The sequence below is a fragment of the Sarcophilus harrisii genome, chromosome 1 (genome assembly GCF_902635505.1).
Source record: "Sarcophilus harrisii chromosome 1, mSarHar1.11, whole genome shotgun sequence".
In the NCBI taxonomy this organism is placed as follows: Eukaryota; Metazoa; Chordata; class Mammalia; order Dasyuromorphia; family Dasyuridae; genus Sarcophilus; species Sarcophilus harrisii.
In genome coordinates, this window is record NC_045426.1 from 207,411,236 (window position 1) to 207,427,946 (window position 16,711).

Consider the following 16,711-nt stretch of genomic DNA (forward strand, 5'->3'; position numbering starts at 1 on the left):
GCCAGTTCTGTGCTGGATTGTGCTCCAGTATCAGTTACTAACCTTTCTTTCTGTCTCTTTACACTGTATTCTTCTGGAAAATCATTTTACTCCATACTTTTGTGTGTTCTACTACTCCAAGACTTGTTTTACATCATTATTTTAAAGTGTTCAGAGAGACTGATGAAAGCTGTGGTAAGTAGCTGCATTTTCTCTGCCATTTTGGCTTTATCCTCTTTCTATTCTCCTTATATGATTATAGATTTAGCTATAATTTTTTTTTTAACAGACATGGAACTGAGTTCCAGAGAAATTAAGGGATATGTTCACATCATACATTCTGTATGTTTTTCATTGAATTATACTGAGTTGTAGTCTCTCTGTCTGTCTGTCTCTCTGTCTCTGTTTCTGTCTCTGTCTCTATAGCTGTCTCTCTCATATCACCCCTGGCAGTCAGCTGGATTTTTGCCCTCTAAATGCTTCCCAAGTGCTAGTAGTCACAAGGTCTCAGTATTTAATTGTTGATAGTAAATTACCTAGCTTCTTCATTACTCTTGCATTTGCTTATTAGTATTTAAAACTGAATTTGGATATTGCAAGGTAAGGCAATGAGAAAGGAATTCAGTATGAATATAAATTTTAGTTTTGGCGAGAGACATACACAAACACACACACAGATGCACACATATATTCACACAGATTCAACAATTTTACATATACTAATCTGAGGTAACATTAGAATACTATCTGTTTTTCTAAATAAAAAGGATATAAATAAAAAGTACCCAAATTAAATAATGCTATTTATTAATAAATATAAAAATTCAAAATTATTAATAAGTGAGATACAAGTCATAACACCATCATATTGCTAGCAATGATAAAAGAGGAAGATGAATATTCTTGGAAATGTTTTGGGAAGCTTGATACATAAGTCTTATTATTAAAGCTATGAAATACTTCAACCATTTTGGAAAATAATTTGGAATTTTAAATCAAAATACTTAAATTATACAAGCTTTTCCAGCCCAGTGTCCTGGATGCTATTCATTTTCATGTTAATTTTCATATTTTGATTTTAAGTACCAAGGCATGCTTTAATCTCTATGTCCTGCAAGTCATGGTAAGTGATAGAAAGGAATCAATATTTTCATCAAAATCATCATCTTCTTTTTCTTCCTCCTCATCTATTAAAACATGCAACTTCATATTTGGAACACTTCCTTCTTAAGCAGAAGAAGCAGAAAAAAAGTTTATTATAAAGTTTTGTGCTTACATCCTGAGTTTGTAATTTTCTTTGAAAACCAACTATTTGTACCATTATAAATTTGCTTGTAAAAAAGCATCAAAATTTGTATTTTAATTTTGTATTAACTTCTGAAAAAAAAAAAAAAGCCCTCAGCTTTAAATTAACATTAACTCATGTAAAAGTCTTTCACAGGATAATTATTAACAGATAAGCTGAGTCTGGATTAAGACAATCTCCATTTCCTAATGTCACTTACTATATGTTATCCTCATGTTATTTATGTGAACTAGTACATGATAAGTTTCTCCTCATATGACAGGCTGTATCTGAAGTCACACAAGGACAGAAAAGATTGTCCACACACTAAGATTGTGTGCTCTTTTGAATTACAATTTAGACTGAGACTGTACAAGAATTCAGGCCTAACCAATTTTCACTTATAATTCTTCATGAATGCTTGAAAAATTGAGTATTTACTGATAAGAACTGGTGTTAGAAATGATGATTTCTACTATATAATTTCTAAATACAATCTACTATGTGCAATGTATGCTCAAATCCTATTGTAAACAATATCCTGTCACACTCCTCCATATGTGGGTACTTATATCAGAGTGGAAAAGGCTAATAAAAGTCCAATGTAAACTTAGAATCATTGAGGAATGGCTTTCATTTGTAAGTACCCACAAGTAGCCCAGGAAAGTATTCATATTTCAAGTATTTGTTAAACATCTGAGCTCTAAAGAGATTTTAAAGACGGGAAAGGGACCTGTATGTGCAAGAATATTTGTGGCACCTGTCAGACTGGATAGAATGACAGGAAAAGATATGAGGAATATTGGAGGGGATGTGGGAAAATTGGGACACTGATACATTGTTAGTGGAATTGTGAATACATCAAGCCATTCTGGAGAGCAATTTCAAACTCTGCATATCATTTGATCTAACAGTGTCACTACTGGGCTCATATCCCAAAGATACATTTTTAAGAAGGGAAAGGGACCTGTATGTGCAAGAATGTTTGAGGCAGGTCTCTTTGTAGTGGCCAGAAACTGGAAACTGAGTGAATGCCCATCAATTGGAGAATGGTTGAATAAGTTGTGGTATAAGAATGTTGTGGAGTATTATTGTTCTGTAAAAAATGACCAGCAGGATGATTTCAGAAAGGCCTGGAGTGACTTATATGAACTGATGCTGAGTGAAATGAGCAGGACCAGGATTTCATTATATACTTCAACAACAATATTATATGATGATCAATTCTGATCGACGTGGCCCTCTTCAACAATGAGAAGAACCAAATCAGTTCCAGTAGAGCAGTAATGAATTGAACCAGCTACACCCAGGGAAAGAACTCTGGGAGATGACTATGAACCACTATACAGAATTCCCAATCCCTCTATTTTTGTCTGCCTGTATTTTTTATTTCCTTCACAGGCTAATTGTACATTATTTCAGAGTCCAATTTTTTTTTGTACAGAAAAATAACTGTAAGGATATGTATACATATATTGTATTTGACTTATATGTTAACATATTTAACATGTATTGGTCAACCTGCCATCTGGGGGAGGGGGGTGGGGGGAAGGAGGGGAAAAGTTGGAACAAAAAGTTTTGCAACTGTCAATGCTAAAAAATTACCCATGCATATATCTTGTAAATAAAAAGTTATATAATAATAAAAAATAAAAATATGTGAAAATAGGAGAAAAAAAATCTGAGATCCAGATACTTGAAATTTGTTTTTGCTATTATACATCTTTCAATAAGTCTCAAAGGTATAAAAATAACTTGGGCACTGGGGTTTAATTTCACATGTTAGTGACTCTAGAGTGAAGTCTATATTAAAAAATAATTGTTCATTTAGAGATCAATAGGTGCTACATGTTAAGGAATGGGAAGAAGTATCTGATCACCTTTCCAACACTTAGAATTAGTCCCATACACTCACAATACTCAAAAACATTAATAAATGACATGGATCTCAAAGAAGGCAGGAAAGGACTTCTATGTATAAGAATATCAATAGAAATTCTTTCTGTTTTGTCAAATAACAAGAGAGAGAAAAGAAATCCATCTTTTAGAAAATAGGTGAACAAAGTGGTATAAAATGAATCATATTGTGCCATAAGAAATGAGAATATGGCAATTTCAAAAAACTATGGAAAAACTTCTATAAACTAATACATAATGAAAAAAGGAAAACCATGAGATCAATTTGGAGAATGTTCACAATAATCTGAGGGGAATCTATTCTGAAATATCTAAGGACTTTATTAAAGCAGTGATTTATCATGATTTCAAAAGACAGAAAATGAAACATTTCTTTCGTTGAATAATATAAAGTGTAGGATAAAAGTACTGAATGAGACATACATTCTTATGTATGGCCTATATATTGATTTGTCTTAATTATTTGTACATATTTGCTATAAAAGAATGATTCTACTTGTGGGAGAGTTGGTTGACAAGTAATAATAGATACGAGAAAAGTAGTACAGAGGGAATAAAGGAAGGAGTGACACAAAAGAAATAAAAAGAGTGTATTTTGTTATCACTTTCACATATGCATGTACACATGTGTATATATATATATATATACACATAAATGAATACATATGTATAGATATTTAAATGTGCACATATCTATATACATCCATCTGTAAATTTCTTTATTTTTGTATATATAAAATAATGTTTTACAATGAATTGTACTGGCCTCATCACTGTTCTTGGAGATAATTATGTTGATTGAATTCAAAGATATATATATATATACACACACATACGGAGAAAGAGAGAGAGCGAGAAAAAGAGAGGGTATAATGCTGGAGAAACTGAGGCAGGAGAGAGATTAGAGAGTTTTCAATATTTTATTAATTGGAGAGTATAATGACTGGACAGGACTCTCGTCTCAAATTATCCAGTCAGATAAAGATATACTGGGACCAAGGAGTCCATGTTGGTTCCAGAGCTGGGGAGCAAAGAATCCAGCAATCAATAGGAGCTGCCCAATTCCTTAAATACTCTTTAGAAACAAAGAACCAGGAAGGCTTCTGTCAGGATGGGGGGAGACCATAAATCCTAAAAGCCCAGAGACAGGATGTCTGAATATCCAGAGATAAAGATGTCAGTGAGGTATCTTGGAATATTTTAGAGGGATATTGTAAATTCTTGAGAACAGGGAAGGGTCAGGAGTTCTGCTCTCTTGTTTATCTTGCTAGCAATTTATAACCTTAGAGTAAACAGTTCCCAATCTTAATGGACCAGAGTGGGTTTTTATGACTAAGGGGATTTGACAGAACAATTAAGGAAACTGAGACAAAGGATACTAGTTCAGAGAAACCAAGTCAGAACAGTTAAAGAGAACTATGGCATAACAAGGGGAGAGAGAGAGAGAGAGAGAGAGAGAGAGAAGAATGACAAATGGCATGAATATATTCCTTCTATCTGGTGATTGGTCATTGTAAGTATTTATTTGGAAAATATTATTTATATTTGAGAAATATTATTCTCTAAAATATTCATCTTTATCCATCATGCTAATTGCTATTGAGACTAGAATGGAATTTTGTTCTTAGATCCATGATTTTTTGGGAGTCTGTAGTCTGTATTTTGTCAAAAAGTTTCTTTTTGGCTACAGAACCAAAGAAAATTGAGCATTATGCCAAATTAAAGTGACTGAATGGATATAGAGAAGGGCATCTCAGCTGTTTAAACTATGTAAGCTGATGAAGAGAGTTGTGATATATGCTCATATCATTAATTTTGTATACAAATTTGCATTTTCAATAAGCTCTACTTGTGTCATGATTTCAGTATTCATGTTGTACTACAATTCTCTCTTTCCCTTTTTTAAAAGAAACTAAGAAAAGTACAGCTACTAAGCTGGAAATTTTTTGATATTTAAAACGAAGAAAAATTTTGCTTGTGACTTTGTCAGGTATTCATTGAATTGTATTTAAATTCCAAGAAAGTTTTTTATACCAGTGCAAATGAAGCATCTTTTAAATTGCTTTAGTACTTCTAGTTATTAGAATAGCATTTCACATAAAATTATTTACTAATTAACATGCCCAGCAGAAAGGATTTATTAATCTATATCATCCATACTATTATGTACAATATCTATGTGGTAATAAAAGTGTGAATCTGAGTTAATAATACCAGATACTTTCTATTAAAATCACATTACTGGGTCTAAATAAAAGTGTATAAAAAATAGAGCATGCTGCATGATCTTTCACCTTGTTCAAATATGACCTTGCCAACCCAAACCTTCTTCCCTCCATAACAATGTGTAGAGGGAAGATAGCTAAGGACTTGAAAGATAAAGGATTGAATAATGGCAGAGATTTGAATTACCTCTTCTATTAAGCAAATAGTATAGGGAGGAAAACTTAAGCTTGTCATTCATTCAAAGTTATTAAGCTTTGACTACCAAGCTCAACTTTAAAACCCTTTTTAATGCATCTAAGCAAGTCTATACAACTACAAGTTGAAACAACTCCTCCAAATTTTTCATCCAATTCAAACCCACCTGGAAAAAACAAAACAAAACAAATAAAAAACACCACATGATGCGACTGAATACCAAAGAAAAAGCTGTTAAAGATTTTATACTTAAATATTATATTTGGGGGGAACATACATCTTCAACTATCAATGAAATATGCCTATGTACATATTACCTTAACTGATCCTCAGGAGGCAGTTGGCATAAACATACGTTAGAAGAAGAAATTAAAATGCTTATAATAAGCCCATAGATTTGTTGAGAGGAGTAGAATAATGAATAAAGAGCCAGCCAGGGATTCAGGAAGAGCATATTCAAGGGTCATATCTGATACATGCTGATTATGTAATAGTGCAAGTAACTTAATTCCTCAGTGTCCTAGATATTAACTACGACTTCACATTACAGACAAAAATTTTTTCTACTATATAGTGACCAATTTTTTCAGTGGTAGGTAGTTCCTTTTACCAAGAAAATGATAGGACTGTTCAAAAAAAAATATGTGCATATGAAAATATTATGTATGTATGTATATATACATATATATTCAGACTGAAGAAATTGATATTGATTCCAGTTAAAGAGTGTATATATTATATATAAGATATTTCAATTTTTGAACATGTATGTGTACACATATACATGGATGTATATCTGTGTGCATGCATGTGTGTGTATATATATATATATATATATATATATATATAGGCATATAATTATAGATCTCAAACAACAAACATGAATTAAACATTTACTATATGCAGGGAATTTGCTAAGCCCTGGGAATACAAGTTGATCCTAAATTTTAAAAAATATTTATTTTCTAGGTGTGATTGCCATTTTAGTCATTCATATTGTACATCATATTTGACAAGGTTTTTTGTTTGTTTGTTTTCCATATATATACATATATATGTATGTATATATGTAAAAAAATATATATATATACATATATATATATTGGAGATAAGAGAAACCTCTCACAGCTTGCATAAGGGACTTAACAGCAAATGACACAATTAGTAAACAGCATTGCTAGGATTTATATGGTCTTTAGAGCTCTGGAGCAGTGCCTTTTCTGTCATATAATGATAATAGTTTCCTTGTTTTGAATAATCTGTCTTAATTTAGTTACTCTGACAATCATATAATTGTTATAATCTTTAATAATGCTTTAGGTGATGAAACACAGAGTAGAGAAAACAAAAAGAATCATATAATTTCTGAGTTGAAAAGAAATAGATATCCCTAATATAAAAACCTGTACCTCCGTGTGCTTGGTTCTAAAATGAGAGACTTATTTTATAAGATTATGTAGATCTTTTTTATCTCTGAGTCTGGTATTTGACATTTGTTGTACATCTGAAGTTTTCTTTTAAGGGAGAAATTACTCCCATTACCTACTTAGTCAATCCATTATTTTTTAATAGTTTTCATTAATAACAATTTTTCTTACATTAAGCCCAAATCTTAGATTACATTGATTAGACCTAATTCTATCTTTTAGCATGAAATAGAATGAACCCAATCCCATTACATATTCTGATATTTGAAGACAATTATTCTCAGTTTCTTTAACCACTTCCACTAATATTAGATAAGAATAATTATAAGAGCATAGTTTGAAGTAATAAAAGAGAGATCGCTGTAGTTAAAATTGATTTGATAATATTTACAGATATTATTTTCTATAAATAATATATCAGAGACATGGGAAAGAAATGCAGTTTGTGAACTTTGTGGTAAAAAGAACCTCAACCATGTGAAGATACTATAGGGATTACATGATAGAAAGTGATGATAAACATCTAATATGTTTTACTCATTGTGACTTTCTTTTTTTCCCCATATTTAATTAAATATTTTTTCCTTTTCTGATTCATTTAATATTTTCTTGTTACATTTAAAATTTTTGTTTTTTTTAAACTTTTGAGCTTCTAATTATCTCCCTTATCCCCACTCCCAATCTCCACTAAGAAACCACAGGTGAAGTTATGCAAAAGATGTCCATAAAAGTCATCTTAAAAAAAAAAAAAAAAAAACTTCAAGAAAAATAAAGTTTAAAAAAAGAGAGGGAGAGAATATGCAATCTGTGGTCCAAACACAATTAGTTTCTTCTCTGGGTATGGTTAGGATGTTTCATCATAAGTCCTTCAGAGCATGGATTATTGTACTGTTGAGAAGTCAAAGCAAAGTCATTCCAGAACATCACTTTTACTTTGAATACAGTACATTTCACTTTGCTTGAGTTCACAGAGGAATTTCCAGGTTGTTGTTTTTTTTGTCTTGTTTTGTTTTCCAACAGCATCTTGCTCATCATTACATATAGAACAATAATATTCCATGAAAAATGCACACCATAATTTATTAACCTATTCTCCAATTGATGGGCATCCCCTCAATATCCAATCTTTTGTCCTGAGAAGAGAGCTGCTCCAGATATTTTTGTACATATACTTTTCCTCCCTCCCCACCTTTTTAAAAAAATCTCTTTTGGTATTCATGCCTAATAGTGTTATTATTCCATCAAAGAATATGCATGAATTTTGGGCATATGCCCTTTGGGCATAAATCATATCTTTTGATTATTTGTAGATTGGGGCATGGCTCTTATTATTTTCATATATAAATTTGATTCAGTTTCCTCTATGTTCAAAAAATAATGCCTTAACAGAGAAACTTACTTAAAAATTCATTTTTAGAATTATTATTGATAAATGCATTTCCCCCCATTTATTATCTTTTCTCTCTCCTTTCACCCTCCCCATCCTCAAAAGTGTTTTGCTACTGACCACTCCCTCCACAATGTGCTCTGTCTTTTATCACTCTTCCCCATCCCACTCCCCTCTTATTTTCCTTCAGGATAAGATAAATTTCTATACTCATATTGAGTGTGTATGTTATTTTTTTTAAACAATTCTGATGAGATTAAGGTTTACTCACTCACCATCTCCTCACCCTATTCCCCTCCACTTTATATGGCAAATAATATATACCATTCTACTTCTTCCTTTCTCTTTCTCCCAGCACATTCCTCTCTCCCCTATTAATTTCATAATTTTTTTTTAGTTATTATCCCTTTGTATTTAACTCATATCTTTGCCCTCTGTCTATATATTTGTACCTATGCTGAGATTGTGTGCTGGTTGCATAGACCTTTTCTACTCACATTCAAAGTACTCTTTGGTGACTCTGAGCTGAGATGTCTGGATACCATTAATGCTGCTGCTGATTCAGAACTGCTTTGCTGATGCTGGGGTCAGGCTACTGTGGCTTGACCTGCCTCTGAACTTCTCATAGACTCTCATATTAGTTTCACAGATCTTTTCTGCTGAGCTTCTAAAATGCCTTAGGATGGAAAATGTTCTACTCCATCTTTTGAGATGTTCTGTAGCACTAAAACAATTTTAATCATTACTTTAGGGAATTTGGAGAAGTTTGGAGGAGAGGTTGGGTAGTTCCTGCCTTTACTCTGCCATCTTGGTTCTTTTTTTTTTTTTTTTAACAAGTCTGGCATTTAAATGTCTAACATAACTTTACTTTCAAGTAATATCAGAGTTCATGAGTTGTATAAACTCCAAAAGAATTATATCATCTATTTAGAAAAATTCTTGAATTTAATAGGGAAAAACAATTACTTTGTACTCTTATTATGTATATGAGAGGAGAGAAACAGACAAGTATTCTCTTTCTACCCCATTTTTTTATTTGTAAAAAAATATCGTATTGTTCTAGATCATATTATTCTTTTTTCCCCAGAATTCGATGTTTGGTTGTTGTTGATCCTTTAAGGAAGACTTTCTGCTCTTTACAAGAACTCTTCATGAATAAATACATGCACACACACACATCTGTAAAAGTATGTACATAATATTATAATTATGATATGATATGATGATTATAAAACTATGTAATTATAATATAATGTGTGATATATTTATACATATGTACATATAAGTATGGATATACACACACATACTTGATCTAATACAGATACTTTTTTCCAAGTGTTCTCATTAGGTACTTTTCTACTTCTACTACAAGTGCTATCAAGAATAAATTTAGAAACCATTACATTGAATTCCCAGTCCCTATATTTATGCCCACCTGCATTTTTGATTTCCTTCACAAGTTAATTGTACAATATTTCAGAGTCTGATTCTTTTTGTACAGCAAAATAACAGTTTGGTCATGTATACTTATTGTGTATCTAATTTTTATTTTAATATATTTAACATCTACTGGTCATCCTGCCATCTGGGGGAGGGGGTGGGGAGTAAGAGGTGAAAAATTGGAACAAGAGGTTTGGCAATTGTTAATGCTGTAAAGTTACCCAAGCATATAACCTGTAAATAAAAGGCTATTAAATAAAAAAAATAAAAGAATAAATTTAGAATGAACTCTGATTATAGCAGCTCTATAGTACTTGATGCTATAAAAGACTTATTAAGGAAAACTTCCCAGATATTTTTCATATTTCTTTCTTTTTTTTTTTTCATTCATTTCTTCTCCTTAAATCAGCTTAGGACACAGATTTTGCCCCTTGCTAAACTTTCTATAAGTTAGTTCTCTCCCCACTACGAACCTCAATTTTATGAGATGGTGATACTTCTCACAATCTTCTGTACCCCTCTATTTGATTTCCAAAATATTGGTGTTATATGTGCTTTTCATATCTCTTTATTTGGCAGGTAAATAAAGCAGATGACCAGGGCACTTTTTAGATGCAAAATTCTTACCTTTTTGTGCATTGTGTTCTAATTTAAAGGTGTAACTCATGGAATCTTTCTGAGAATGTTTTAATTCAAAAAATAAATTCAAAAATGAAATTAGAAAATAAGTCAAATGTTAATGAAATGATGACCACCACAACCAAGTTCATAGATGCATTAGATTCATCTTCAAAACTGCTAGTGAATCTCTATAGTCAATTATGGTTATCTAAATCTGTCCTTCACACCATATTAATTTCTCATTTTTCATCATCAGTAATGTTTAAATTTTCAGTCTCTGTCTCTGTCTTTATGTTTTTTTCTCTTGTATCCCACCTTTTCAAAGTAAATAAAGCAGTACTTTAATTGCATACCCAGGAGATTCAATACTGATATAAGAGTAAGAAGAGGGGCAAGTTACTTTCTATTAAAATGCATCAATTCCATCTTTTAGTGATATTATATCATTTATGCTATAGCTACTTATTCATTTCATTCATGATATGTACATATACACTTTTTTGTAATGTGTTCAAGTCTTTGCCCTATCTCATTTCATGTGCTTAATCTGCATTTTCCAATATATTTAAAATTTATTCATACATTCCCTTGAAATTATCAAGTATCAAAATAATTTTTCATTTAATTTGGATGGCCATATTGAATTTTTTGATAGAATTTCTTAGCTTCTTCAATGTTGATATATTAATTGCATATATATATATATATTCATAATGATCCTTTCATAATTGCTTCTCATAGGCACTAAAATGAAATTAAAATTTTTTTTGAATTTAAATGAATGAAAAATTACCAATATTTTTGTTTGTTGATTATTAAAAAAAAACCAAAACTCCACAACATTTGGTTCAATAGTATAAGTCCTTCACATCCAAAGTTCAAAAGAGTTTTTCTGATTCACCACAAAGGATAAAAATCAAGTAGACAAAAATGTTTTCTTATTCTCCAGATTATGTTTATTTAGACAGAAAAGACACAAAACTTATACTGACAGCATATACATACATATACATACATACATTAGAATATAAAAGAAGAAAGTGTTGAGTCAATGTTTAACTACAATGTATAACAAGTTCGATTGTCTTCCTGAAATTATGAAGTTCCCTTTATGATGAAAAAGAAAATCACTTGTGACAAAGAAAAAAATCTGTTTAATAATATTATTCTATCAGTGTTGCTATATATAAGTGAGTCATGAAATGATTAAAATGAACATCACTCAAAGGTAATAGAGAGACACATCTTAAGTATGAGCAGAGAATGAAACAAAACAAATAAAGAGTTACTAAGATCAATAGTAAAGGATATCATCATAAAAACCTACCAAAACACAGGCCAGTGAGGTGGGAAAAGAGGGGGATAGCTATAGGGTTCTGCTGCAATATTTTTTATATGTGAGAAAACAAAGGGAACTCCCAGAATGTTGCAGTGACATCATGACAAACCTATGAAAGGGTGATAATAAGAAGTAGAGGATAGCCAAGAATGTATAGATTGTTGTAACCAATGATATCACTATGTACATACTTCAAAAATATCAAAAAGGCATAAAAGCTATATTTACAAAAATAATTATGGCAGTACTTTTTAAATAGCTGGAAATTATTGAAAATATTATGGTGAAGGAATGAAACAGAATTTTCTTCACTATAGGAATCTGCAAATATAATCGAGTAAGAGAAACATGAGAAGATGGTGAACTGATACAGAATCAAATAAGCATAAGAAATATGTAGATAATAACTCTCTTAACTTATTATCCCAGAGTCAGAACACTGTATTTTGCCCTCTGAATATCTAAAGTTTTGAAGAATAACTCTCTAATACTAACAAAGCATCTCCATTTCAAATTTGTTGTCCCAGTTCTGGCCATCAAACTATTATTTCCCTGGCTCGATTTAATTACTTAACATTAATTAGCTTTTACAAAGGGATAGTTATTCCAAAGGTATTACAGCCATTCTTCCCCTCCAAAGTAGAATTTTCCGTGCACCCACTCACCCAGAGCTTCAGGCTCTTTATACCACCTTGGCCTCTAATGAGAATAGGTTCATATTTAGCCAAGTTTTAATATTATAGGTAACATCAAGTTTAACTGCAATTTTGCAATGATGACAAAAGAGACCTCACCTCAGGTAATGATGGAGTAAGTCCTCAAAATTTTTCCTTATTCCTCAATCTTCTAGGTGCCAGCTAACTGGCAAATCTAGGACTCCAGGATACAAAAGTCACACTATTTTATTTCAAAAGCCATATAAACAAGGCCTTTAAAATAATTGCCTTTACTTAATGAAAAAAAAAACAAAAACAAACCCTAAAACAGGCAAAGAACTCAGACAAAAACTAATGTGAACATCCTACTGACAGAATTTTCCCCACAGAATAGCATAACCAAAGGAATCAAACTAAGAGCAATGATGCACTCAAGAGAGAGGCGATCAAGAAAATCAAAAGCCTCTATGTCATGTGAAATGGACATAAACTACAAACTTAACAATAAATATTAAAAGTAAAGCATTCTCCTCACTATTATTTTCTTAATTTAAGCATCCTCATCATTTTAAATTAATTTTAATAATTTATAATAAATAATTAATGCAATTAATTTAAGAAATATTAAAAATAACAATGACAAAAGAAAAAAGAAAGTTATAAAAATAGGTAAAAATGCAATAAAATATCTTTTTGTTGATGACATGATTATTTTCTTATAAAATAAAGGATCAGCAAAAATACTTATGAACACAACAGTTTTAATCAAGTTGCATGATATAAAAGAAAGCATAGAATAAACAACATTTTAAATAGTGAAAACAAATTAGAATACGCAATAATAGGGAAATCTTGTTTAAAACAAAACATAAAATGTGCAAAATACTTAGAGGTCAGTCTATGAAAGCAATAAAATAGTTATATAGATATAATTTACAAAGTGTTCTTAAAAAAACAAAGAACAAATTAAATACTGGTATACTTGGCACTCATGGTTGAGATATGAAATATCATAATTAATAAAAATTACAATAACAAAAGTAACTTAAAGTTTTAACACTACAACTATGCTATATTATTTTTAAATACTATTTAACTATCATATATATATATATATATATATATATATATATATATATATATATTATAGAACTCAATTAAAAATAACAAAATATATTTGGAAGAACAAAATATGTAAAATGCCAAGGAAAATAATGGAAAAGAATAGGAATATAGGTAGAATAGTATTTTCAAACTTCACTTTGCTATAAAGTAGTAACCATCAAAACCATTTTTAAATGGTTTAAAAAAGATTAGAAAAAATGCAACAGATTAGACAAGATAAAATGTGAAATAATGGGACTAACAAACAGAATATTAAAGAAACCAGAAAACAATTTGCTTAGAAAAGAACTCCCCTGGGAAATCTAGAAAATGATCCACCAGAAATTAAGCACAAATCAATATGTTATGCTATATTTCCTAATTTCAAATGATACATAATGGTGGTGATAAAGGGGATGGGGCAGGGCAAGCACAGTGAGGCAATTGAAATTCTTAGAAGAAAATGATTTTTTTCTTGGTATTTTGACTCTAATTTCCTTCTCTACTCCAAACTTTATTGTACATTATCTAGACACTGATTAACTTGCTGTTTTACAAAAAACTATCAGGTCATCCACTAATGTAATGCTTTTGAATGAATCTTGAAATCTGGCTCTTCTAACCTGATTAAAGTATTCCGGGTATAGCATCTTATTAGTACGTTAAATGAGAAGGGGTATAATTGATTGATTAATTCAATTACAATTAATTCGATTACTTTACCCATAAAAACAGCAAGCTTTTTTTCTGTTCACTTTTGTATATGGAAATTAATTTATGTTCCTTAAGTTTATAATAAAATAAAAGTTTATCAATAATGAAAAAAGTTTTTGAGTATGTTTATGTGTACACATGTATATATGCACAGACATATATCTATATCTATCAATATTGTGTGTATATCTATCAATGTCTAAGCCTATCCTTCTATCAAACCATGTAATATGTGTCTTATCCAAAAATCAAAAAAAAACAGAGTATTTAAATATTTCAAACAAAAAATAAACATTTCAGCTACTACATTATATCTAAGATAATGCTATCTCTAAGTTTCTATGAACTAAAGTCTACAATCATCATACATAGGCACATGGGTTAAGATATACATTGTTCTGAATCCAACCATTCTGGAGAGTAGTTTGGAACTATGCTCAAAAAGTTATCAAACTGTGCATACCCTTTGATCCAGCAGTGTTACTACTGGGCTTATATCCCAAAGAGATTATAAAGAAGGGAAAGAGACCTATATGTGCACGAATGTTTGTGGCAGCCCTTTTTGTAGTGGCTAGAAACTGGAAATTGAATAGATGCCCATCAGTTGGAGAATGGCTGAATAAATTGTGGTATATGAATATTATGGAATATTATTGTTCTATAAGAAATGACCAACAGGATGATTTCAGAAAGGCCTGGAGAGACTTACACGAACTGATGCTGAGTGAAATGAGCAGGACCAGGAGATCATTATATACTTCAACAACAATACTATATGATGACCAGTTCTGATGGACCTGGCTATCCTCAGCAACGAGATCAACTAAATCATTTCCAATGGAGCAGTAATGAACTGAACCAGCTATGCCCAGAGAAAGAACTTTGGGAGATGACTAAAAACCATTACATTGAATTCCCAATCCCTATATTTATGCCCACCTGCATTTTTGATTTCCTTCACAAACAATTGTACAATATTTCAGAGTCTGATTCTTTTTGTACAGCAAAATTATGGTTTGGTCATGTATACTTATTGTGTATCTAATTTATATTTTAATATATTTAACATCTACTGGTCATCCTGCCATCTGGGGGAGGGAGTGAGGAGTAAGAGGTGAAAAATTGGCACAAGAGGTTTGGCAATTGTTAATGTTGTAAAGTTACCCATGCATATAACCTGTAAATAAAAGGCTATTAAATAAAAAAAAAAAAAGAAAAGAAAGATATACATTGTTCTGTGGCTTAAGATATATTGAGTATCATATTTCTAACTTTATTGATGCATTATTGAGGCAGGTGGATACAGAGAGAATTTGGAAGTAAAAACAAAAATAAAAATATAATAAAATTTACTTCTGTTTTCTACTCCTTTGTAAGTTGCATTATACTATTTTCATTGAGACTTCAATTATATTATTAAAATTCATAATAATATTGGCATTAACTTTGAGATATGGGAGCCAGGAGGGGTGGAGCGAAGATGGCAGAGAGAACCCACTCATTTTTCTGAGCTCTCCCTTACCTTCAAACTAGTTTTTATGAAACAGCCTCAGAATTAGTGTTTGACTGTCAAAACCCACGAATATTGGGAGTACAACACATTACCAATTGAAGATAATTTCAAAATTCACCAGAAAAGGTCTGTTTTTGCTCACACATGGGGATAGAATGGTGCTAGGCCAGACACAGAATCAGGCAGGTAAGCAGAGAATATGGAAAACAGCTCATACTGAGCAGACTGTAATGGGGCAGGGTGTGGGCTTCTCTGGCTGAAAATTTGCAGGGAGAACTTTAACATAGTGTCAGCTACTCTGCCTTGCCAAGCCAGTGGATCAACAGAGAAGCTATAAACACAGGGAGTAAAGACTGTGACCCCAAAACACTAGAATCTCTCAGAATCTAGCCACACCCACCCAGCACTTGTAGAGACTCAGCACTATCTCAGCACACAACTGCTGATCACAGCGCAGAGGCTCACTAAAGTGTAGACAGTAGTCCTAGTGCAGATGCTGATCCCAGCACAGCCATTGCTGTCCCACTGCTTCTTCACTGCTGCTTCCTATTGAGGAAGCTCAGTAACCCTACATTGCACCAAAAGTAGACTGCAGCTTTTTTGTTCTTGTTGTTGTTAAAATGAGTAAAAAAGTAAAGTTGGCTCTAAATATAGATAGCTTCTATACTAAAAGGGAGTATACTTCAAACACTGAGGAGACTAAAAGCAGCTTGTCTCCAGATGAAGCCCCAAATGATGATATAACCTGATCCCTGTTACACAAGGCTCTCATAGAATAAATTAAAAAGACTCTTTAAAAAAGAGCTACAAGAAAAATGGGAAAAGGAAAGGGAAGCATTGCAAGAGGGTTTGGATAAGACAAATAATTCATTAAAAAATAGAGTGGAAAAAGAAATCAACTCCCTGAA